The sequence below is a fragment of the Tamandua tetradactyla genome, chromosome 15 (genome assembly GCF_023851605.1).
Source record: "Tamandua tetradactyla isolate mTamTet1 chromosome 15, mTamTet1.pri, whole genome shotgun sequence".
Classification (NCBI taxonomy): domain Eukaryota; kingdom Metazoa; phylum Chordata; class Mammalia; order Pilosa; family Myrmecophagidae; genus Tamandua; species Tamandua tetradactyla.
The window spans coordinates 75719482-75745795 of record NC_135341.1 but is presented as its reverse complement, the minus strand read 5'-3'; the positions used below and the strand labels follow the sequence as shown (position 1 = coordinate 75745795).

The following is a 26314-nucleotide window of genomic DNA, read 5'->3' as shown; positions in this document are numbered from 1 at the left end:
GTATTTTTCAGGTTTTTTTTTTTGTAATGACCACTCTAGTTGGTGTGAGAAGATATCTCATTGTCGTTTTGATTTGTATTTCCCTAGTAGCTAGTGAAGTTGAGCATCTTTTAATATTGTTTGAACCATTTGTATTTCCTCTTCTGAAAAGTATCTATCCATGTCTTTCATCCATTTTTTTAAATTGGATTGTGTTTTTGTTGTTTAGTTGTGGGATCTCTTTACATATTCTGGGTATTAAACCCTTATCTGATATGTGATTTCCAAATACTGTCTCCCATTTTGTAGGCTGCCTTTTTACTTTCCTGACAGAGTCCTTTGATGTGCAAAAGTGTTCATTTTTGAAAAGATCCAATCTCTTTTCATTGCTTGCACTTTGGATGTAACATCTAGGAAGCTACCTCCTATCACAAGATCTTTAAGATATTTCCTTATATTTTCTTCTAAAAGTTTTATGATCTTAGCTCTAATGTTTAGATTCTTTGATCTACTTTGAGTTATTTTTTTCTATAAGGTAAAAGATAGGAGTCCTCTTTCATTCTTTTGACTATGGATATCCAGTTATACAAGTACCATTTGTTGAAGAGGCTGTTCTGTCCCAGTTGAGTTGGCTTGACTGCCTGATTAAAGATCAGTTGTACATAGATGAGAGGGTCAATTTCTGAACTCCCAATTCGATTCCATTGGTCTATCTTTATGCCAGCACCATACTGTTTTAACCACTGTAACTATGTAATATACTTTAAAGTCAGGTAGTGTGAGACCTCCCACTTCATTTTTCTTTCTTGCAATATGTTTAGCTATTTGGCACAACCTGCTCTTCCAAATAAATTTTATTATTGGTTTTGCTATTTCTGCATTGGTACTGCATTGAAACTATTAATCAATTTGGGTTGAATTGACATTTAATTATATTTAGTCTTCTAATCTGTAAACACAGTATGTAATTCCAGTTATTTAAGTCTTTCTTGATTACTTTTAGCAATATTTTATAGTTTTATATGTACAGGTGTTTTATGGTCTTGGTTAGATATATTTCTAAATATTTGATTCTTTTTGTTTGCTATTGTGAATGAATTTTTTTTTCTTGATTTCCTCTCAGATCGCTCCTTACTAGTGTGTAGAAACACTACTGAGTTTTGTGAATTTATCTTTTATCCTGCCATTTTGCTTTGCTGTATTCATTTATTAGCTCTATTAGCTCTGCTGTATATTTTTTGGGATTTTCTATGTCATCTGCAAGCAGTGAAAGTTTTGTTCTTCCTTTCTAATTTGGATCTCTCTCTTTTTTTTTTTCTTGACTAATTACTCCAGCTAGAACTCCAGGACCACGTTGAATAAAAATGGTGACGATGGGTCCCATTGTCTTGTTCCTGCTCATAGAGGGGAAGTGTTCAGACTTACCCATGGAGTATGGTGTTAGTTGTGGGTTTTTTCCTATATTCCCTTTATCATGTTTAGGACGTTCCCTTCTATCCTGTCCTTTGTAGTGTTTTCTTCAAGAAAGGATGTTGAATTTTTTTAAATGCCTTTTCGACATTAATCAAGATGATCATGTGTTTTTTTTCCCCTTTGATTTATTGATGTGGTGTATTACATTCTTGTGTTTAACCACCCTTGCATACTTACAATAAAATCTATTTGGTCATGGTGTATAAATCTTTTAATGTTCTTCTGGATTTGATTTGCAAGTATTTTGTTGAGGCTTTTTACATCTCTTTTCATTAGAGATTGGTTTATAATTTTCTTTTCTTGTAATAACTTTGTCTAGTATTGATTTTCGGATGATGTTGGCTTCATAGAATGAGTTAGGTAGTGTTCGCTCCTCTTTAATTTTTTGGAGGAGTTTTAGCAAGATTGGTACTGATTCTTGAGTGCTTGGTAGAATTCACATATGAAGCCATTTGGTCTAGAACTTTTCTTTTTTGGGAGGTTTTTGATGCCTGATTCCATCTCTTTACTTATGACTGGTTTGTTGAGGTCTGCAATTTCTTTTCAAGTCAATGTTGGTTGTTCGTGTTTTTTTAGGAAGTTATCCATTTCGTCTACATTGTCTTGTTTGTTAGCTTATAGTTGCTTATACTAACCTTTCATTATCTCCTTTACTTCTGCTTGGTCAGCAGTTTTATTTATTTGTATCCTCTCTCTTTTTTCCTTTGTCAGCCTAGCTAAGGGTCCTTCAATTTTATTGATTTTCTCAAAAGACCAATTTTTTTTTTTTAAATTTTCTCTATTGTTTTCATATTCTCAATTTCATTTATTTCTGCTCTAATCTTCATTATTTCTTTATTTCTGTTTGCTTTGGGGTTAGTTTGCCATTCTTTCTCTAGGTATTCCAGGTGAACTGTTAATTCCTTGATTTTTGCTCTTTTTCTTTTTTTAATGCAGGGAAATTTTAAATATTTAAATTTTATGGGATGCAGCAGAACCACCTTTGCTGCATCCCATAAGTTTTGATGTTGTGTTTTTATTTTCATTGTTTCAAGATATTTACTGATTTCTCTTATAATTTCTTCCTTGACCCCACTGGTAGTTTGAGTGTATTTAGGCTCCACATTTGTGAATTTTCCAGTCTTATAGTTTTTATTGATTTTTGGCTTCATTCCATTATGATCCAAGAAACTGTTTTGTATAATTTTGATTTTTTTAAATTTATTGAGACCTGCTTTATGATCCATGTGGTCTATTGTGGAGAATGGCCCATGAGCACTTGAGAAAAACGTGTATCTTGTTGTTGTGGAGTGCAATGTTCTGTGAATGTTAAGGCTAATTCATTTATCATACTATTCAAGATCTCTGTTTCCTTACTGATCCTCTATCTAGATGTTCTGTCCATTGATGAGAGTAGTGTATTGAGGTCTCCATCTATTATTGTAGAGGTATCTACTTCTCCCTTCAGTGTTGTCAGTGTTTGCGTCATGTATTTGGAGAAATCTGGCTCAGTGCATAAATATTTCTGATTATTATTTTTTCTTGAAGAATTGTTCTTTTTATTAATACATAGTGGCCTTCTTGGTCTTTTTAAATTGTTTTACATTTGAAGTGTAACTTGTATGATATTAGTATAGCTCACCCTTGCTCTTTTCTGGTTGTTGTTTGTGTGAACTGTTTTTCTAACCTTTCACTTTCAATCTATCTTTTTGTCCTTGGATCTAAAGTGAGTCTCTTGTAGACAGCATACAGATGGGTCCTATTTTTAAATCCATCCTGCCAGTCTATGTGTTTTGATTGGAGAGTTTAATCCATTAACATTTGATGTTATTCCTGTAAAGGCAGTACTTTCTTCTACTGTTTTGTCTCTTGGATTTTATATGTCATATTTTATTTTTTCTCTCTTTTTACCCATACTGGTAATCATAATTTCTACACTATTCTCCAAACCTCTCTCTCCTGTCTTTTCCTATTTGCATGTAATGCTTCCTTTAGTATTTCTTGTAGACTAGGTCTCTTGTTCACAAACTCTCTTAGTGACTATCTGAAAGTATTTTAAATGCTCCCTCGTTTTTGAAGGACAACTTTGCTGGATATAGAATTCTTGGCAGTTTTTCTCTTTCAATATCTTAAATATATCATATCACTGCCTTCTTGCCTTCATGATTTCTGCTGAGAGATCCTCACATAATCTTATTGAGCTTCCGTTGTATGTGATGTATCACTTTTCTCTTGCTGCTTTCAGTATTTCTCTGTGTCTTTGACATTTGCCAATCTAATTAGTAAATGTCTTGGAGTAGGTATATTTGGATCTATTCTGATTGGGTTATGCTGTGCTTCTTGGATCTATAATTATAGGTGTTTTATAAGAGTTGGGAAATTTGCAGTTATTATTTCCTCCATTATTCTTTCTGCCCTTTTCCCTTCTTTACTCCTTCTGGCACATTCATAACGTGTATATTCATGCCCTTCATATTGTCATTCAGTTCCCTGAGACTCTGCTAGATTTGTCCATTCTGTTCCCTATCTGTTCTATGTGTAGGATTTCAGATGTCTAGTCCTCTAGTTTGCTAATCCTTTCTTCTGCCTCTTCAAATGTGATGTTGTATGTTTCAATTGCATTTTTCATGTCTTCTTTGGTTCCTTTCATTCCTATAAGTTCTTCCATTTGTTTTTTTTTAACTGTTAAAAGAAACGTTTTGAATTTTATTGATACATTAATGTACATTTAATGTGATGTCTCTCCGTGTCTGTCAAATGAAGTGTTTTTTCTTATTTTCATTGCCAGTTGCTGAAATACAACCTCACGTTTGAGCCCTTAGGAACTTCACAATCAGCTGACCCCTCAATGGACAACAATCCTTCATTCAAAATGAAGCTGTTAAGTAAGTTTCATTAAACTTCAATAGTTTCATTAGATATCAGCCAAGGATGCTTTTTAAATTGTCAGCTCTTAACGACCTAGTTTCCCCGTGGTTTTGTATCTTAGCATGGCACACACCAGCTCCGATATATCGCTGATAGTGCGCCTACGGAGGAACGGTACTTAAAATTATATCTTTTAAAATAAAGTTTCATCTCCAGGCTCCTTCATTAATCTGAATTGCACTCGAACGCCGGCTGGGCATAATACAGAGCATATTCTCAAGTATGGTTCGTGTTACGTATTTTAAAAAATCCACCCGTTCTATTTGAAAAGTACTCGCTGTATTAGTAATGGTTCATTGACTCCCAAAGCTTGGAAAAGGGCTCTCCCGTCACCGTTCTGGTTTATCCGGCTGCTCGAGACCAGCACACAGTTCTCGCGCGCGGCGCCCGCAGTAGATCAGCTGCCACCTCATATCTAAGCTGGAAGCCAGCAGCTTTGACTCGAGGCACATGGCAGTCTGGGTACATGTCTGTAAGGGGAGAAAGAACCGCCAATTCCCGAAGTAAAAGCTTCCATTTTTTTTTTTTTCAAGCTTTTGAGTCCTTCTGTATTTCATCCAGCGTCTTCTTTATATCCATCTCTTTTGCCATTAAACTTATTAAATTGATTTAGATGATTTATTTGGACATCTTTAATTATTTGTCTCAACACCCATATCTCGTTTGTAGCATTAATTTTTTCCTTTGACCAGGCCATATCTTCGTTTTTCCTAGTGTGACACTTGATTTTTTGCTGGTGTCTAATCACCCAATTTCCTTGATTAGTTTATTCTGGATCTTGTTTCCTCTCTTTACCTAGGGTTTTCTTATTGGTTGTCTTTGTTCTTTTTCTGTTCTTTGTCTTTCAGTTCAACTTATTCTGGACCTCTGGCATCACTTCTGTTTAACTGAGCAGAATTTTTCAGCATTTGTTTTTATGGCTCTTGCCCTGCCTGTGTGAAAGTTATTTTGAGGGGTGTCCTCCCAGATAGGATTGATCCCAATCAGATTTTCCCAGATAAGGCAGCTCTAGGACTCAGGAAGAGTGTGTAATCAATATCAAGTTTCCCTGGGGTTGATACCCAGCAGGATGCCAGTCTTTCCTGTGAGGCCTCATCCTGTGCTTTTCCTATCCTACCCAGCAGATGGCGCTTGTTGGCTCACTGCTCCCCACTGGCGTAAATTGGTATGGTGTCTTTAATTCTCAGTAGATCCCATCCCTGCCAGTGGCATGGTTGAGACAGAGCTCGAGGCAGAAGGCACGCATAAACGGTTTCTGTTTTCCAGCTCCTGGGTCTGAATTCTCTAAATAACAGTCACCACCTATGCTGGGCCTTGACCCCCTCTTTTGTTGTATATATGTGGAAGCTGCTCTTCAATTTCCTATCCACTGAAGTTTGGAAAATATACAAACCTCTCAATCTGCACCTTTTCTTCCCCTACCAGCAATGTGTTTGAGGCAGATTAGGTTCTGTTTTTTTGTCGGTTGAAACTGCTGCTGATATCCTAGCCTCTGGGTTCTGAATTCTTTCAATGAGAGCCACCAGTTGTGCTGGGCCCTGCCACCTCCTTTTCTAAGGGAAAATCTGCCCTTTAGGGAATTATCTCCTTCATTTGCCTAGTTAAGGTGTCTCTCAGACATAACATTAACTCTGCCTGGCCTGGGGCAGTGCTGAAAACTGAGAATGCCTGCCACTTTCTTTCATGGACTGCTAAAAGGTTGAATAAAGAGGGGTGGTTAATAATTCTTTTCAGAGCTGGCCCCCAGCCCCTGCTTTCCCAGGTTTACCACTCAAGAGCCAGAGTTTGTAACCAGCTGTATGTGCCTGTTTTCTTGGGGCACAGCCTTTTTCCTGTATTCTGAGCTCAGCCAACTCCAAAAGCCACTATTTTATTCATCAGCCTTGTTTCCTGTCTGCCAGAGAGAGACTTCCAAGTTTCTTTTGTATATTTATCTGTGCTCAGAGTGTGTACTCAGCTCCAGATTTGTACTCAGTCCAAATTCGTTAATCAAATCTACAGTTGGAGCTTGGTTGATTGAGCCATTCCTTGCTCCTTTTAGAGAGTTCTTCTTTTTCCCACTGGGAAAAAGACTTCAAAACAGCCTGCCACACCAATGGGGGAGCGGTGTCTGCCTCCACAATGTGAGGGACTTTACTTGTGCTGTGATACTGGCCCTTCCACCCATTCCAAGCTGATGTACAATGTGTGTCTGGTCAGGGAAGTTCCCCTATGTTTCTCCCAGTCTCTGACTTGTAATAGTGCCTTTTGAAGAATAGATGGTTTACATTTTAATGAAGTGTAATTTATCAGTTATTTCTTTTCTGAATCATGTTTTGGGTATCATATTGAAGACATCTTAGTTAGATTCAAGATCACAAGAATTTTCTCCTTTGTCTTCTTTGAGATTTTCTATAGTTTTAGGATTTACATTTAGGTCTATTAGCCAATTTTACTGGTTTTGTGTATAGTGTGAAGTATGGATCAAAGTTCACTTTCTTTTCATTTTAACAGTTCTAACATCATTTGTTGACAGACTGTTTCTCCAGTGACCTGCCTGTGCACCTTCTAGAATGATCCACAAAGCTTCAAGGAGGAGATAACATTTGATCTGGTCTTTGAAAGATAGCGAGTACTATAACACTTGGGGATGAAGGGAAAGACAATGACCAGGAGGTTAGGCAGTGATGGATGTGCAAGGTAATAGCAGCTCAGATCTCTATGCATGAGACCCTTAAAATCAAGCCTGATAGTAAAGAAAATCTTTCTACAACATATCTTATCTTGTCACATTCTGGTTTAAAATCCTCCATTTGCTTCCCATCACCTATAGCGTCTGTGCCAGCATGCTCACGAGCTGATCTGTCTTGTATTGTTCAGACTTGTCTCTTGCCAGATCCCTCAACAATACTGCCCCAACTCAAGATCCAGATAAACTAAATGTTTTCTAGTTTTCTGTGGGTAAGACTTAGTATTCTGCTCTTTCTGCTTGGAACATCCTCCTTCATTCCTCTCAACTCACTTTTCCCAGCTATTTTTGTCAGTTTCTTGGGATTCAGCTTAGATTTATATCTTTTGAGAAACTTTTCTCAGACCCCAACTCCATGCACCCATAAAACATGTTGCTAACCAGGGCAACATTTTGTCAGTCTAGTGCAAAATAAAAATTTGGGACCCCTTATTCAAAAAATAGGGGGAAAAATATGCCATTAAAGGTATTACAATATAAAGATTTCTCCTTTCTTCCATTGTCTCTCTCTTGAATTCTCATGGTATTTTTTATTTGCTATTTAATGTAATTCTATGTAAAGAGCAATTAAAATTTAAAGTTATTACTATGTTTTACCATTCATTTTATACTATGCAATGCCAATTTTATAGAAGAACATTTATTTCATATGCAGAATCACTAAAATTATAGAATTCATATTTTGCATATGCATATGTATTTTATTCTTACCAAGATAATAGAAAAAATGTACAAAACTAACTCAGTTGTCTTTATTTCACATTTTGGTAAGTCCATATTCTCCCAATATTTTCTACTGTCAGCTTATTATGAGTGAGGAAGGACTAAAATGAAAAGGAGCTATGAATTACTTTATATTTTCCTTTCCTTCTGTATCGCCATTTTCATAATGATTGACTAATACAGGGAAGTAGCATGAATAAAAAAAGACTTTAATAGTGTTCTTTGTTAGCATTTGTTGGAATGGCATTGCCTTCTTGCTATGTTTGTAGTAAATTCTGGTTTGAGCTCAAAGTATCTTGTACTCAATTTGAGTCTCACTGAACTCCCTTGCATTTTGGGTCCATTTGAAATCTGTGCTCACAGGCCATCAGAAGTGCTATATGCAAATAGGGTGGCAGGGAATAGCCAATATGCATATTGCACATATCCCCTCTGTTCATACGCATGTTCCATTGTCCCATTATACTTCACTTATACATGCTCAAAGATAAAACTACTAATGCTTTCAAACCAAGGTGCTTCTGAGGGTGGGCCCTGTGTGACTCAGAGCCTTGGAGCTAACTCATATAATTTATCACTGTATTATAAGTGCCTGGTGTCGTAGTTGACTTCTCTGAGAAGCAGTTGCTGGGGTGGAGAGTAGTGTACAGGAAGTTTATGAGGAAGTGCTCTTGGACTGTGACTGTGAAGGGGAAGAAGTAGGATTGAGCAGAGGGGAGAAGCTGAGCTGTGATATATTTTCAGTGTCAGCCATTCCTGTGGGGAATTCTGAAGAGGAATGGAATGGCCCTTCAACATTGTCCCAGTTTGGGGTGTGAGGAATGGGCCTTTAAATGCCCAGGCTGATCAGTTGTTGGATGTGAATTCCCTGAGGAAGGTGTCATGACCTTGGGCAAGGTGACTTCCTTCAGCCCCGGCACCCCCTGTAAGAAGCTAACAGCATTTCAAGCAACTGAGGGAATAAGTCCTCTGACACTGAATGGGAATCTGGGTGCCACATCACAACATCTATGAAACTTAACTTTCCGTTTCCACCAACACTCACCACCCCACCCCCAGACTCTTTGAGGATCAAGATTTCATTATGTTTTCTCTGTATTTCTAACACATATATTTGGCATATAGTAGATACTCAACAAACCTTTGTTGAATCAATCAACAAAGCTGCTGAGCAAAAAAAAAAAAACCCCTCTAACAAAAAGCAGATTCTTATAAAGTTCAGAATAATCATAGAGCTTTTCTCAATTCCTATAGTGTGTTCATATTTGTATCATTTAAACTTAAAACTCGGTAAGGAAGAGAATGACTTATTTTCTAGACAGGGAGACTAAGGCTTAGAAAAGCAAATGATCAGAATCAAGAGTTAGTAAGTGTCTGTTGCAAGATTTCCTTTGCTGCGGTTTTGAGTGATTGAAGTAAGCATATCTCATCCTTCCTGCCTCCTGAGACCTGGCCCTCATAATCATACTGTTAGGATAAAATGAGTAATGAAATGCCTTACCTTCCTCTAGCTGCTCAAAGGATGCTGCTGACCTGTGCTTCCAGTAGCAACATGAGTTAAGAGAGATCCAATAGTAACATGAGTTTAAGAGAGATTCATCCAAACTCTTCCTGGACTCACAATTTGGCTCGCTGATATCAGTAGTGGCATGGATAACTCCAGAATATGTCAAAGCTACTTCAGTGACCTCCCCAGGGACAGATCTAGTCCACTGTCCTCATTATCTAATCAAGCTCTGCCTACCCAAGCTAACTGGCCTCTGATAGGGTCAGGTTTGAGGTTGGTAAGAGGAAAGAGATTGAGGGAGCTGGCTCTTGAGTAATTGCTAGCTACTTTTACTTCTCCAGTGCTGACACATAAAAAAATACCACAGACTATCAAATGAAAGGAAAAATAGTCTTTCTTGGCATTGAATAACCTGACTTTCCTTGACAAAGAGGTCATAGATTCCTCTTTTCAGATGGTTTCTTCTTTTCTGATTAACTAGCCAAATCCACTGAAGGAAAGAGCATTACTATTAGCAGAAAGAAAAACGGAAACATTTAGGTAAAGGACATCTTTTTTTAAAAGCTGCATTTTCAGGTGACTTCCATTTGATCTTCTAGAACTCATGAAGTATAGATCTGTGGCTAGGAATGATAGCAATAGAACTAAACCCTATTTTCTAAAAGCAAATAAGATGTACCAAATATGTCTTCTGGTGCTTGATGTCCTAATAACAAGGATATTGAAACCAAAAGTCAAGGGTCCTTGATCCAGTGCTCTTCAAGGCATCTGTGATGTAATGGAGACACGGTAGACTTAGACCCACATGGGCTTTAGTTCACCTCTGGTATTTATTAGTTTCGTGACTCTGAACCTCACTTCTTCATCTGCAAAAGAAGAATGAAAATATAGGCCTTACTGGACTATTGCTCAGATCAGATAAAATGCATGTAAAGGTTCTCTCCAAACAGTAAAGTGAGCTTTACTGATATACTTTACTAGTTATAGAATAATAAATATGAAACCATATGTTTGAAAGTATGTGTTAATTGAGAGCATTGGATGCCAGGTCTTATGCTTAATAGTCACACCATGTTTAATTTAATCATGTGTAACATGACATCTATTAGATTATTATACCAATCATTTGAATTCCAGAAAACTCTTTAACATTATTTGGATCTAAATTGAGTAATGAAGTTATGTTTTCAAATAGTAAATGTGAACTCTTCAGCAAGCCAACATTAATCTACTCATTTTAAGTGTACAGTTCCATGAGTATTGACAAGTGTAGAAATCTATTATGGTGGTTACACCATAATAATCAAGGTATAGAATGTTTCCATCACCCCAAAAAGTTTCCTTGTGCCCTCCTTTTCAAGTCCCTTTGATCAGGTCCCAGGCACTACTGATTTATCTTTGCCTTTTGTTTTTTTGTCATTAAGGTTAGATTTCTCTCATCTAGGAATTCATATAAATGGGATTGTTTGGTATGCACTGCTTTCACTTGGATTCTTTCACTCAATTTAATGTCTGTGAGATTCATCCACATTGCATATATCAATGATTCCTTTTGGTCATTGAGTAGCATTTCTTTGTAAGGATGTACCACAGTCTGTTTACCCATTACTTGTTAATAGACATTTGGTTGATAGACTCATCTTCTTTGGGTGCTGTGGTAGTTAGATTCAGTTTCCAGCTTGGCTAGGTGAAGGTACCTAGTTCTGTTTCTGTGGATGTGAGCCAATGGTACATGAACCTCATCTGTTGCTTATTACATCTGCAGTCGGCTAAGAGGAATGCCTGCTGTAATGAATGATGTTTGATTTAACTGGCTCGTGCTTAAATGAGAGACCTCAGTGTGGCACAGCCCAAGCAGCTCAGCATACCTCATGTCAGCACTCGCTGCTCAGCCCAGGTCTTTCAAGATGCAGAAAGAAATCACCCCGGGGAAAGTTGTTGGAACCCAGACGCCTGGAGAGGAAGCCAGCAGAGATCACCTGTGCCTTCCCATGTAAGAAAGAACCTCAGTTGAAAGTTAGCTGCCTTTCCTTTAAAGAACTAATAAAATAAATTCCCTTTTATTAAAAGCCAATCCATCTCTGGTGTGTTGCATTCTGGCAGCTATCAAACTAGAACAGTTGCTTATGACTAAAGCTACCATGAACATTCATGTTCAAGTCTTTGTAAGAACATGTGTTTTTATTGTCCTTGGGTAAATAAATGCTAGGAGTGGAATTGCTGGGTCTTATGGCAAGTATATATTTTAAGCCCATTGAAAGTTGGATTATCTGTTACTTGTAGCTGAAAGCATTTCTGCTTCGCTTATACTTCTTTAGTTCTTCCTTGGGATGACCTCTTTACCCTTTACATCTGACATTATGCATAGATTTGGAGTTGTACATTTGAATACACATACAGCAAATTGTTCGTCTTGCTCAGTTGATTGCCAAGTGTATGATTGCTGGAAAGTGGAAGTTATCTCTAGCTACTCATTTGAATTCATAAGCTTTGATAGATGTTTGATAGAAAGAAGAGGATATACATAATATAAAAGACCTTTAGGTTATGAGTATGTGATTTTTATGCATCTTTTAAACTTGTATTTATTCCCTTTAATTAAACTATAATCAATTAATTTTCAATTTGGTAGTAGTAGTGCTTGTTTTCCGTTGGGTTTTGAAGTTTACTAGCTGCACTATGTTTAGTTTCAGGACTCTTTATTCCAGAATTTTCTTCTTTGGCTAGTTACAGTATTAAAATTAGTATGCTTGTAAAAGAAGTTCTCCACATGCTATTTTGAAAATAAGAAAGGACTCTTCTGCTTATTTTTGTATATTCTCCATATAGAAATCTTTAGACTAAAATATCCCTTTTATGTTTCTGAGTTGTCCAGGAGTTTGCTTCCCTGAATGTTCCACAGCTGCCTTATAAGGTCGGAGGATATTCTGCTTTTCTGCAGTAAGTAGTTGGTCAAGAAACATTTATCCTTCATCCACAGAGAAAAGTTTTCTGAGGTGGCACCTGTATTTCTTAGGATAATGTCAGCTGCAGTAACAAATAAACCTCCGAATTTTCAGGCTTAACACAATAGAAATGCTGTCAAACATCCTGCAATGCACAGGTCAGCCCCCACAACAAAGAATTATCTGGCTCAAAATGTCAGTAGTACTGAGGTACATTTATCATACTTGTAAATATGATTTACATGTATGTTGGTTTAATCTTTCTCACTAGACTAAAAGGGCTAATAATTGTTTGGTTCATTGCTGCACTCCCAGGGTACAACACATAGCATGTCATGTAGTGAGTGCTCAAAATTTTTTCACTCACATGTACTTATTAAACAAATATTTATTGGATGTCTACTAAGTTTTGACCCAAAAAATATATATAATATTTTAATCATATTTATTGTGTATACAACATCACAGGAAATGAACTAAGTTTCATACATAATGCTTTATGCTTCCCAACAACCCTATGAGATAGGTATATTATTATTATTATTATTATCAGCAGCAGCATTTTTATAGATGACACTCAGAGGTTGATTGAATTGCCCACCATCGCACAGTAAGCAAGTGGAGGAGCCAGGATGTGACTCCAGACTGAATGAGCTCTTCCCAAACTATGTCATATTATATACTGTTAATAGCTTTCACATTTGCTTTAAGCTATAACTTTGCATTTGTTTCATCAGTTGTTCTTTTTGGCATCTAGAAACAAAAGTCTTGAGAATTGAGCAAGATGGACTTTTTTGGACCCATTATAAGAATGAAGAAAAGGAGGCTTGGTAAGGTCAAGCTTATTTCATTAAGCATAATATCTTCAAGTTTGTTTCAGGTTACATGTCTCATATCATTCTTTCTTATGGCTGAATAATATATCATTGTATGTATGAACCACATTTTGTTTTTTCATTCATCTGTTGATAAACATTTGCGTTTCTACCATATGGCTACTGTGAATGTTGCTGTTATAAACAGTTTTATATAAGTGTCTGTTCTAGGCACTGTTTTCACTTTCTTTGGATATTGTGTTGATTTAATTGGCACTAAAACAAATATCATACAGTGGATTGGCTTAAACAACAGGAATTTATTAGCTTATGGTTTTGAGGCCAGGAAAAGTCCAAAATGGAGTCATTAATAAAGAAATACTTCCCCCCCAAATGACTGTGGCATTCTGGGGCTGGCTGCTGGCAATCCTTGATCCTTGAATTTTCCATCAAATGACAGCACATATGAGGTATCTTCTCTGTTCTTTTTGGTTCTGTTGACTTCTAGCTTTTGGTGGCTCCACCCAGCTTCTGCTCTGACTTTCAGTCTGCCTATAAGACTCCGGTAATCTGGATTAAAGCCCAGTCTTACTTATTGGGACCACCAACTTAGGTAATATTTTGAAGAGCTCTTATTTACAGTGAATTCACATCCATCAAAATGCAGTTGAAGACCAAGAACATGTCCAAATTGAGGTACACAATTCAGTCCACCACAGTATACACCCAGAAGTGAAACTGCCAGATCATATGGTAATTCTATATTTAACTTCTTGAGGAACCACCATATTGCTTTCCACAGTGACTGCACCATTTTACATTTCCACCAATGAAGCATTAGCATTTCTATTTCTCCGTATTCTAGCCAACCTTATTTTTCATCAAAAAATTAGCCATTCTTGTCGGTATAAAGCAGTTATCTCATTGTGGTTTTGATTTGCATTTCTCTAATTATTAATGATGTTGAGCATCTTTCCATGTACTTATTGGACATATTGTTTGAAGAAATGTCTATTCAGGTCCTTTGCCCATTTTTAAATTAGGTTGTTTGTCTTTTTATTGTTACATTGTAAAAGTTCTTTATATAATCTGCATATTAGGTTCTTATCTGTTATATACATATAAGTTGTCTTTTCACTTTCCTGTTAATTTCCTTTGCACAAAGGTTTTAAATTTTGATGAAATCAAATTTATCTACTGTTTATTTTGTTGCTTATACTTTAGGTGCCACATCTAAGACTCCATTGCCAAGTCTCAAGTCATGAAGATTTTCCTCTATGTTTTCTTCTAAGAGTTTTATAGTTTTAGCTCTTACATTTAGCCCCCTTGATCTCTTTTGAGTTGATTTTTATATATGTTGTGATTTAGAGTCCAACTTTGTTCTTTTGTGTGTGGATATCCAGTTTTTCCTAAAACATTTGTTAGACTTATTTCCACACTGCATGCACTTAGCACCCTTGTCAAAAAATCTGTTGGCCATAAATGTGTGAGATTTTATGTTTTAAAGTCTTTAATATTCATCATCAAGGTAACATGTTTACTGAAGGAGAAATAAGAGTAGAATTTTTTTAGTCATTCATAGTCTTACCATCTGTAGAAAATCAGTAGTTTTGAGCATTTCCTACCAGAACTTTCTCTAAGCATAATATTGAGTGGACTGAGTATGTGTGTGTGCATGTACTGTGTGTTTGATCAGATTCCTTATATAATTTTTATCCTGCTTTTATTATTTACCATTTTTTACTAGATAAATTTTGGGTTTATACAGCAATCATGCATAAAATACAGGATTCCCATTAGCAACACCTTGCATTGGTGTAGAACATTATCTTACAATTGATGATAGCACACTTTTATAATTGAACTATTAAAATCCATAGTTTAACTTAGGGTTCCCTATTTGTGTAGTGTAGTTCTATGGAATCTAACATTTCTCCTGTTTAATCATATTCAGATATATATTTCAGTGCTGTTAATTGCATTCATAATGTTGCGCTGCCATTACAACCATCCATGACCTAAACATTTCCATCATTTGAAATAGGAATCCTGTACATGTAAGCCTTCATTTTCCATTCCCTATCTCTACCCCTCTCCTGATAACCTATATTCTAGATTCTAAATCTAGAACTTACTTATTCTAATTGTTTCAAATCAGTGAGTTCATACAACATTTACCCTTTCGTGTCTGACTTATTTCACTCAACATAATGCTATCAAGGTTCATCCATATTATCACATGTATCAAGACTTCATTCCTTATTATGGATGAGTAATATTAAATTGTATGCATATACTACATTTTATTTACCCATTCATCAGTTGACAGACACTTAGGTTGCTTCTATCTTTTGGCAATTGTGAATAATGTTGCTAAGAATATTGGTGTACAAATATCTGTTTGAGTCTCAGCTTCCATTTTTTGGGTACATACCTAGAATTGAAATTGCCAGGTCATGGGGTAGTTCTATACTTAGTTTTCTGAGGAAGTACTAAACTGTCTTGCACAGCAGCTATACCATTTTACATTGCCACCAGCAAAGAGTAAGTGTTCTTATTTCTCTGCATTCTCTCCAACACTTGTTATATTCCACTTTTTGAAATAGCAGCCATTCTAATAGGGATGACATGGTATCTCCCTGTGGTTTTGATTTGCATTTCCCTGGGGCTAATGATATTGAGCATCCTTTCATGTTCTTTTTGAACATTTATATATCTTTGGAAAGATACCTACTTAAGTCTTTTGCCCATTTTTAAATTGGATTCTTTGTCTTTTTGTTGTTAAGTTGAAGAATTTCTTTATATATTCTGGATATTAAAACTTTGTCAGATATGTGACTTCCATATATTTTCCTCCATTGAGTAGGTTATCTTACCTTCATGATCAGCTGTGTCCACGCCTGTTCTTGGGAAGAAGATTTTTATGTCCCTTTCTTTACTGGTCCCACCAGTAAAAGGTGCTGTGGGTCCTTTAACTTTGGAAAACTCTCATCGTGGGGGAGGTTCGCCAGCCGAAGTGGCTTGGAAGAGTGCCAATCCGAATCTCCCAGCCTGCCCGGGGATCCGAACGCGGGGAGGGTCGCCGGCCGCCGCAGCCCAGGAGAGCACCCGTCCAAATCTCCTAGCCAGCCCGGGGTGCCAAGCGTGGCAGGAGGACGCCAGTCGCCGCGGCCCGGGGGAGTGCACCATTCCCAGCCGGACTGGGAAGCCACGTGTTTGGAAGGGACCCTGGTCACCGTTCTCCGCGGCCTGGGGATCTCCGATCCAGTTCTCCCAGCTGGTCCGGGGGGCTGCGCGTGGGGGGGGGGGTGCCAGCCGCCGTGGCTTGAGGGGACCCCCTGTCCAATTCTCCCAGCCGGCCCGGGAACAAGGGAGGGAGGGACTCCGGCCGCTTGCCACCCCGCCCGGGGAAGCCCGCGCCCCTCGGTGATCTCACCGGAGCGGATTCTCCCAGCCAGTCAGCCATTCCAGAATGGGGTACACTGTCTTCTTGATCTCTGTCATGCTTCTGGGAGCTGTTCTGTATCGTTTCTACTCCCCTAGTAGCTGTTCTGGAGGAGGAACTAAGACCCGCGCGTCTTACTAAGCCGCCATCTTCTCTGGAAGTCAATTTGAGTTGTTTTAAGACGCCAAGTTTGTGGTAATTTGTTATAGCAGCAATAGGAAACTGCATTTACCTTTCCTGATAACTTCTGTCCTCTCCCTGGAGATTCTAGGTACTATCTTCTGGACTATTCTTCCTTTGCCTCTCCTCTGTCACATCTTCTAGTGCGGACTATCGTTTCTCTGCGACAGTGACACACTGGGAAGAGCAACTTGTGCCAAGGTCACCGCGGAGGCGGCAGAAAGCTAGGACAAGGCGGGCAGCTGGACTTCCGACAGGGGTCCACGTCCAGCAGGGATCCCATAGGCCCCAGGCGTTCCTCAGGACGGTGGACCAGTCACCGGTCGCGGGAGACGCGGTGCTCTCCCAAAGCCCGCTCCTGTCACAACGTGTTGCTGACCCGGGACCGAGCCGCCATGGCCACAGACCTTGACTGGGGCTGCAGCGACTGCCAGCCGGGAGAAAAGATGACTTCTCGATAAAAATGTAGGCCTCTAGCGGGTGTGCAACAAGTCATTTTTCCAGCATCGCTCGGGGTGCTTCCGATTCCCCACTTTTATATATTTTAACAGAAATTACATTTGTTATAATTGATGAAAAATCATTAGTTGTCACCCATAGTTTATATTAGATTTATATATTTTTCCATATAATTCCATTATTAATACTTTGCATTAGTGTCGTACATTTGTTTTAATTCATGAAAGAACATTTGTAACTTATGCTATTAACTATTGCCCTTTGTCTATAAAAGAGTTCACTGTGTTGTATAGTACATGTCTGTGTTTTATCCTTCAGGTTTTATTCTAGTAACATATATATCCTAAAGTATCCTTCTTTAGCCATGTTTACTTATACAATTCAGTACTGTTAGCTACACTCACAATAATGTGCTCCTATCACCATCATCCATTTCTAAATCTTTAGCAGCAGCCTATAGAGAAAATCTGTACAAGTTGAGCACTTAATTCCCTAAACCTCATCTATCACCTGGTAACCTATATTCTTGACTCTACCTCTATGAGTTTGCCAATTATAATTTGTTCTTAACAGTGAAATAATAAAATATTGGTCCTTTTGTGTCTTGCTTCACTCAACATTATGATCTCAAGGTTCATCCACCTTGTCATATGCATCAGTACTTCATTCCTTTTCACAGCTGAATAATATTCCATTGTATGTATATACCACATTTTATTTATCCGTTTATTGGTTGATGAACATTTGTTTCCAACTCTTGACAATTGTGGATAATGTTGCTAGGAATATCAATGTGCAAATATCTGTTCAAATCATTGCTTTCAGTTCTTCTGGACGTACATCTACTAGAAGTATTGCTGGATCACATGGTAATTATATAGTTAACTTTCTGAGGACGCACCAAATTGTTTTCCACAGCATCTGCACCACTTTACATTCCCACCAGATATGAATGAGTATTTCTATTTATCCACATCCTCTCCAACACTTGTACTTAACTGTTTTCTTAATAGTGGTATTCTAGTAGATGTAAAATGTTATATTATTGTGATTTTGATTTGCGTTTCCCTAATAGTAAGTGATGTTGACCATATTTTCATGTGCTTTTTAGCCATTGTATTTCCTCATTGGAAAAATGTCTATTTAGGTCTTTTGCCAATTTTTAAATTGGGTTGTTTGTCTTTTTATTGTTGAGTTGCATCATCTCTTCATATATCCTGGATATTATACCCATCTCAGATGTGTGGTTTCCAAATATTTTCTTCTACTGAGTAGATTACTTTTTACTTTCTTGGCAAAATCCTTTAGTGCATATAAGTTTTTAATTCTGGGAAGGTTCCATTTATCTATTGTTTCTTTCATTGCTTGTGCTAAGGCTAAGAAACTATTGCCTACCACAAGATCTTGAAGATACCTTCCTATGCTTCCCTCTAGGAGTCTTATAGTCCTGGTTCTTATTTTAGGGCTTTGATCTATTTTAAGTTAACTTCTGTGTAAGATGTGAGATAGAGATCCTCTTTCATTCTTTCACATGTGGATATCCAGTTCTCCCAGACCACTTGTCGAAGAGACTATTCTTTCCTAATTGAATGGACTTGGCAGCCTTGTCAAATATCAATTAGCCATAAATGTGAGGGTCTGTTTTTGAACTCTCACTTCAATTCCGTTGGTCAAAATATCTGTTTTTGTGCCAGAACCATACTGTTTTAATCACTGTGCCTATGTATTATGCTTTAATGTCAGGAAGTATGAGTCCCCCAGCTTCTTTCTTCTTTTTCAAGATGTTTTTGACTATTTGGGGCCCCTTATTCTTGCAAATAAATTGATCATTGGATTTTCTATTTCTGTGAAGTAGGCTGTTGAACTTTTGATCGGATTGCCTTGAATCTTTAAATCAATTTGGGTAGAATTGACATCTTAATAATATTTAGTCTTCCCATCCATAAGCTTAGAATGCCCTTCCATTTATTTAGTTTTTCTTTGAAGTATTTTAGCAGTATTTTATACTTTCCGTGTGTACATGTCCTTTAATCCTTAGTTAAATTTACTCCTAGATATATGTTTTTTAAGTTTGCTATTGTAAATGGAATTTTTTCTTGATATCCTCAGATCATTTATTATTAGTATATAGAAGCACTATTGATTTTTGTGTATTGATCTTCATGGAACTCATATATAAGCTCTAGTACATTTGTTGAAAATTTTTCATACTTTCTGTATGAAGTATCAAATAATTAAAGTTTTACTTCTTCCTTTCTGATTTGGATACCTTTTATTTCTTTTTCTTGCCTAATTGCCTTAGCTAGACCGTCTAGCACAATGCTGACTAACAGTGGTGATAATGGACATACTTGTCTTGTTCCTGATCTAAGAGGGAGAGTTTTCAGTTGAGCAAAATATCAGCTGTGGGTTTTTAATATATATACCCTTTATCATGTTGTGGAAGTTTCTTTGATTCCTGCCTTTCAAAGTGTTTTTATCAAGAAAGGATGCTGGGTTTTGTCAAATACCTTTTCTGATGTTGAAAATCAATTTGCTGATGTGGTGTATTACATTAATTGATTTTCATGTGTTGAACCATCCTTGCATACCTGGAATAAAATCCACTTGGTTATGTATAATTATTTTAATGTTCTGTGGGATTCAATTTTTAAGCATTTTGTTGAGAATTTTTGCACCTAAGTTCATTGGAGAAATTGGTCTGTAATTTTCTTTTCTTGTAGTATCTTTATCTGGCTTTAGTATTAGGATGATATTGGCATCATGGGATGATTTAGGTAGTGCCCTCTCCTCTTCAATTTATTGGAAGAGATTGAGCACGATTTGTATTAATTCTTCTTGGAATGCTTGGTACAATTAATCTGTGATGCCATCTGATCCTGGACATTTCTTTTTTGGGTGGTTTTTGATGAATGATTCAATCTCTTTACTTGTGATTTTTCTGTTGGTACTTTTATTTCCTTTAGAGTCAGTGTAAGCTGTTTGTGTGTTTCTACAAATATGTGTACTTCATCTAAGTTGTCTAATTTGTTGGCATACATTTCTTCATTGTATCCTCTTATGATCCTTTTTATTTGCATGGGCCAGTATTAATGTCTCCCCTCTTATTTCTAATTTTATTTGTATCTTCACTCTTTTTTTCCTTTTCAGTCTAGTTAAGGGTTTCTCAATTTTATTGTTCTTTTCAAAGAATCAACTTTTGGTTTTGCGCTTCTGTTGTTTTTCTAGTCTCAATTTCATTTATTTCTGCTCTGATTTTTGTGATTTCCTTCGGTATGCTTTCTTTGGAATTAGTTTGCTGTTCTTTTTCTAACTCCTCCAGGCATGCAGTTAGGTCTTTGATTTTAGCCCTTTATTTTTTTACTAATGTAGGCATTTAGAAAGGCTATAAACTTCCCTCTGAGCAGTGCCTTCACCGCATACCTTAAATTTTTTTTTGAAGCATTCCGTAATTCTTTTATTTTTTAATTTTTAAAAAAAATATTACAACAAACAAATGCAAACATTCTTAACTTTTGATCATTCCGTTCTACATATAAAATCAGTAATTCTCAATATCATCACATAGTTGCATATTCATCATCATGATCATTTCTTAGAACATTTGCATCTATTCAGAAAAAGAAATAAAAAGAAAACAGAAAAAAATTCATATATACCATACCCCTTACCCCTCCCTTTCATTGATCACTAGCATTTCAATCTAAATTTATTTTAGCATTTGTTCCACCTATTATTTATTTTCATCCCATATGTTTTACTTGTCTATATAAGGTAGGTAAAAAGAGCATCAGACACACAGTCACATTGTGAAAGCTATATCATTATACAATCGTCTTCAAGAAACATGGCTACTGGAACACAGCTCTACATTTTCAGGCAGTTCCCTCCAGCCTCTCCATTACATCTTGAATAACAAGGTGATATCTGTTTAAGGCATAAGAATAACCTCTGGGATAACCTCTTGACTCTGTTTGGACTCTCTCAGCCATTGATGCTTTATTTTGTCTCATTTCACTCTTCCCTCTTTTGGTTGAGAAGGTTTTCCCAATCCCTTGATGCTGAATCTCAGCTCATTCTAGGGGTGTTTTCAATCCCTTGATGCTGAATCTCAGCTCATTCTAGAATTTCTGTCCCACATTACCAGGAAGGTCCACACCCCTGGGAGTCATGTCCCACATAGACAGGGGGAGGTTGGTGAGTTTGCTTGTTGTGTTGGCTGGAGAGAGAGGCCACATCTGAGCAACAAAAGAGGTTCTCTTGGGGTTGACTCCTAGGCCTAACTTTAAGTAGGCTTGACCTATCCTTTGTGGGGTTAAGTTTCATATGAGCAAACCCCAAGATTGGGGGCTCAGCCTATTGCTTTGGTTGTCCACACTGCTTGTGAGAATATCAAGAATTCAACTTGGGGAAGTTGAATTTTCCCCCTTTCTCACCATTCTCCGAATGGGGACTTTGCAAATGCTTTTTTATTCACTGTTCAAATCACTCTGGACAAACCAACAAAATCTCATGCCCTACTCAAGGTTCCATGTACTTATGGTGTTCAGTTAAGCTGTCTACATAAGTTATATTAGGAAATGCACTAGTCAAAATATAAATTTTGTACCAAATAAACATTTTTTGCTTCAGTCAAACACGTAAGTTAAAATTTTAAAATATTAATTGCCATCTATTTTCACACCCTGAAGTAATGACATTCCTTTGTTCTTCCTCATGTAAAAATATTTTTAAAATTTGTACATTTGGTCACTATAATATATCACTATACACTCTAGGCATTCCTAGATTATACTGTCTCAGTCTTTATTGTCAATCTTTCTTTCTGATTTCATTTTTACCCCCAACCCTCCTCCCTCTATCATTCTCACATTCAGCTTCATTCAGCGTTTTAACATAATTGTATTACAGTTAGGTAATATTGTGCTATCCATTTCTGAGTTTTTACATTCAGTCCTGTTGCACAGTCTGTATCCTTTCAGATCCAATTACCCAGTATCTTACCCTATTTCTATCTCCTGATGGTCTCTGTTACCAATGAAATTCTCCAAGTTTATTCACTAATGTCACTTCATATCAGTGAGACCATACAGTATTTGTCCTTTTATTTCTGGCTAATCTCACTCAGCATAATGTCCTTAAGGTCCATCCATATTGTTATATACTTCATAACTTTATTCTGTCTTACAGCTGCATAATATTCCATTGTATGTATATACCACAGTTTGTTTAACCACTCATCTGTTGATGGACATTTTGGCTGTTTCCGTCTCTTGGTAATTGTAAATAATGCTGCTGTAAACATTAGTGTGCAAATGTCCGTTTGTGTCCTTGCCCTCATGTCCTCCGAGTGGATACCTAGCAATGGTATTGCCAAGTCATATGGCAATTCTATTTTTAGCTTTTTGAGGAACCACCGAACTGACTTCTACAGCAGTTACACCATTTGACATTCCCACCAGCAATGGATTTCTCCACATCCTCTCCAGCGCTTGTCATTTTCTGTTTAATTAATAATGGCCATTCTGGTGGGTGTGAGATGATATCTCATTGTAGTTTTGATTTGCATTTCTCTAATAGCCAGGGAAATTGAGCATCTTTTCATGTGCCTTTTGGCCATTTGTGTTTCCTCTTCTGAGAAGTGTCTGTTCAAGTCAGGAGATTGTTCAACTCAATAACAAAAAGACAGACAACCCAATTACAAAAATGGGCAAAAGACTTGAAAAGACTTGAGCATCCCTAAATTTTGATGTGTTGTGTTCTCATTTTCATTCATCTTGAGATATTTACTAATTTTTATTGTACTTCTTTAACCCACTGATTCTTTGAGTATGTTGTTTAACTTCTATGTATTTGTGAATTTTCCAGTTCTTCACCTATTATTGATTCTGAGTTTTTTGTTTTTTGTTTTTTTTAACTTTTTATTTTGGGGGGTGTGGCACATGTGCTGGGAATTGAACCCAGGTCTTCTGCATGGACAGGCAAGCATGCAGAACATGCGAGCTAAACTACCCATGCATTTTCATTCCTTTTTTTTTTTTCGCATGGACAGGTTCTGGGAATTGAACCTGGGTCTCTGGTATGGCAGGTGAGAATTCTGCCACTGAGCCACCATTGCACCATCCCTTCATTCCTTTTTTGATAATAGAAAGTGCTTTGTATACTTTCAGTCTTTTAATATTCATTAAGACTTGTTTTGTCATCTAACATGTCTATCCTGGAGAATGATCCACATGCACTGCTGTTTTGAGGGTGTGGTGCTTTCTATATGTCTGTTGTGTCCAGTTCATTTATGGTAGTATTCAAGTTTTTTTTGTTTCCTTATAGACCCTCTGTTTAGATGTTCTATCTATTGATGAGAGTGGTGTGCTGAAATCTCCAATACTATTATAGAGACATCTATTTCTTCCTTCAGTTTTGTCAGTGTTTGTCTCCTTTATTTTCTTGCACCATGGTTAGGTACATAAATATTTATGATTGTAATTTTTTCTTGGTGTATTGCCCCTTTTATTAATATGTAGTGTCCCTTTTGTCTCTCATAACGGTTTTGCATATAAAATTGATTTTGGCTGATTTTAGTATAGCTACCCCAGTTCTAGTTTGATTATTGTTTTCGTGGAATATCTTTTTCCAATCTTTCACTTTCAGTGTGTTTGTATCTTTGGGTCTAAGGTGAGTCTCTTGTAAACAGCTTACACTTGGATTGTACTTTTTTTATCCATTATGCTAATCTGTCTTTTACTGGGGAGTTTAATTGCTTAACATTCAATGCTCTTACAGCAGTATTTACTTAGCTGTTTCATCATTTGGATTTTAATAAGTCATGTATTTTTTAAATTATTTTTTCTTTCTTTCTATCTTTTTGTTACCCTTACTGATAGTCTTCATTTCTACACTCTCCTTTAGGCCTCTTTCTCCTGTCATTTTTTTCAGCTGGAGAATTCCCTTTAATGCTTCTTGTAGAGCAGCTCTCTTATTGACAGACTTTCTCAGAAACTATCTGTGAATATTTTAAACTCTCTTTCATTTTTGAAGGACAGTTTTGCCTGATAAAAATTCTTGAATGCAGTTTATCTCCTTCAGTACCTTAAATATATCATGCCATTGCCTTCCCTGCCTCCATAGTTTCTCGGGAAATTTGCACTTAGTTAATGCATTTCTCTTATATTTGGTGAATTGCTTTTCTCTTGCTACTTTCAGGATACTCTCCTTATTTTTGTCATCTGACATTTTGATTAGTATGTATCTCAGAGTAGGTCTATTATGATTTATTCTTTTTGGAGTATACTGTGCTTCTTGAACATGTATATTTATGTCTTTCATACGAGTTGGGAAAATTTTGGCCCTTATTTCCTCAACTATTTATTCTGCTCCTTTTCCCACTTCTTTTCCTTCTGAGACACCTATGTCATATATTTTTTGCAATGCTGTCATTAAACTCCCTGAGGCTCAGCTCAATTTTTTTCCATTCTTTTCTCAATCTGTATTTCTGTATGTAATATTTCGATTGTCCTGTCTTGTCCACTGATTCTTTCTCTTGCCTATTTAATTATGTTGTTGTCTGCCTCTAATGTATTTTTATTATCTTCTATTGTGCCTTTCATTCCCATACATTATTATGTATCTTTTCATACTTTCAAATTCCTCTTTATGCTCACAATTGTCTTCTTAATATCCTTTATTTGTTTAGTCATATTTTCCTTCATTTCCTTGAATTGATTTAGGATATTTCTTTGATTATCTTTGATTAGTTGTTCCAAATTCCATGTCTCCATAGAAGTTTTAATTTGTCTCTTTGACTGGGTCATGTCTTTTGTTTCTTATTTTGATTTGCTTTTTTTTTTTTTGCATGGCCAGGCACTGGGAAACAAACGCGGGTCTCCAGCATGGCAGACGAGAATGAGAATTCTGCCACTGAGCCATCTCACACCACCCTTGATTTGCAGTTTTTTTTTATGGTGTCTAAGCATCTTATTATCTTGATGAGTTTACTCTGCAGGTCAGTTTCTCTCTTTTGCTTAAGGTTTTATTGTTAATCATCTTTGTGTAAAGACTCTTCTTTAACACTTTGCTCAACTTATTCGAGACCTTTAAAATCACCCATGTTTAACTGATCAGATATTTTCAGATCTTTCTCATCTGACTCTTGCCCTGGAAATGTGTTAATGATTTTTAAGATTTCACTGTCCATGCAGTTTCACAATTGAAGACTCCATTACCTCTGTTCCTTTTCTAGGAATCTTGATTTGTGTTCTGTTTGTTTTTATTACACCTCTGTAGTGTTTTTTGTTTGTTTGTTTATTTTTACTGTCCTATCATTACCTATAGCTGCATTGGCCTGGAGGGTGAATTCTGGAGGAGGGTGTCATGGTCAGGTTCATCTGCCAACCTGGCCAAGTGGTGGTACCTGTTTGTCTGGTTGGGCAAGTGCTGGCCTGTCTGTTGGGATGAGGACATTTCATAGAATTAAATCATGAACATGTCAGCTGCATCCACAGCTGATTCCATTTGTAATCAGCCAAAGGGCAGTGTCTGCTGCAATGAGTGGTGCTTAATCTAATCACTGGAAGCCGTTTAAGGAGGATTCAGAAGAGATAGGCTCTCTTCCTGCTTTGGCTGGCGAGCCTCTCCTGTGGAGTTTGTCCAGACCTTCCATTGGAATAGTCAGATTCACAGCCTGCCCTGCGGATTTTGAACTCTGCGTTCCCATGGTCACGTGACACACTTTTATAAATTTTATATTTACGAGCGTTCCCTGTTAATTCTGTTTCTCTAGAGAACTGTAACTAATACATGTTGGTACCAGGAGTGGTTCTTAAGAAACAGAATCTTAAAAATGGGTATTTATGAATGGTTTTCTACTCTGGCTGGACTCAAAGACACTAAGGACTCTGATTCCTATAATCAGAATGACACTCCCAGTCTATGGAGTGAGTTGACAAAAGAGATAGTCAAAATATCACCATCCGATTCTCCTAATGCGTCTCTTGTATGAAGCCAGGCTCTGGAGGATAATGTTTTTGACGCCTTTGCAGAGTTTTGTAGAAATAAGAGGTATAGAGATGTTGGTTGGTTGTTATTAGATACACTGGCTGTATTAAGGAGTGAAAGGGGTGGGTTTAAGGCTTCAAACAAGAAGCTTAAGTGCCGTCT

General features: G+C 37.0%; 1 protein-coding gene and 1 long non-coding RNA gene across 15 annotated transcripts in view; one reads left to right on the top strand and one right to left on the bottom strand.

The window, feature by feature from the left end:
* The window catches only part of LOC143657581 (uncharacterized), a 30393-nt gene extending 20774 nt beyond the window's left edge, over nucleotides 1–9619 (bottom strand). Inside the window, exon 1 of the long non-coding RNA XR_013162910.1 lies at nucleotides 9312–9619. This is a non-coding gene — a long non-coding RNA (uncharacterized LOC143657581). The remainder of the gene's footprint in view (nucleotides 1–9311) is intronic.
* Nucleotides 1–26314, top strand: part of CPNE4 (copine 4) — a 694898-nt gene that overhangs the window by 61751 nt on the left and 606833 nt on the right. For 10 of the 14 annotated variants that reach the window (XM_077130114.1, XM_077130123.1, XM_077130116.1 and 7 more), the window contains 3 exons: nucleotides 4220–4316; nucleotides 12193–12257; nucleotides 13020–13092. The gene's annotated coding sequence lies outside the window, so the exon portion shown is untranslated. Of the gene's footprint in view, nucleotides 1–4219; nucleotides 4317–6874; nucleotides 7039–12184; nucleotides 12258–13019; nucleotides 13093–26314 lie in introns of all 14 variants that reach the window. The other 4 variants (XM_077130113.1, XM_077130124.1, XM_077130115.1 and 1 more) reach the window with 3 other exon arrangements.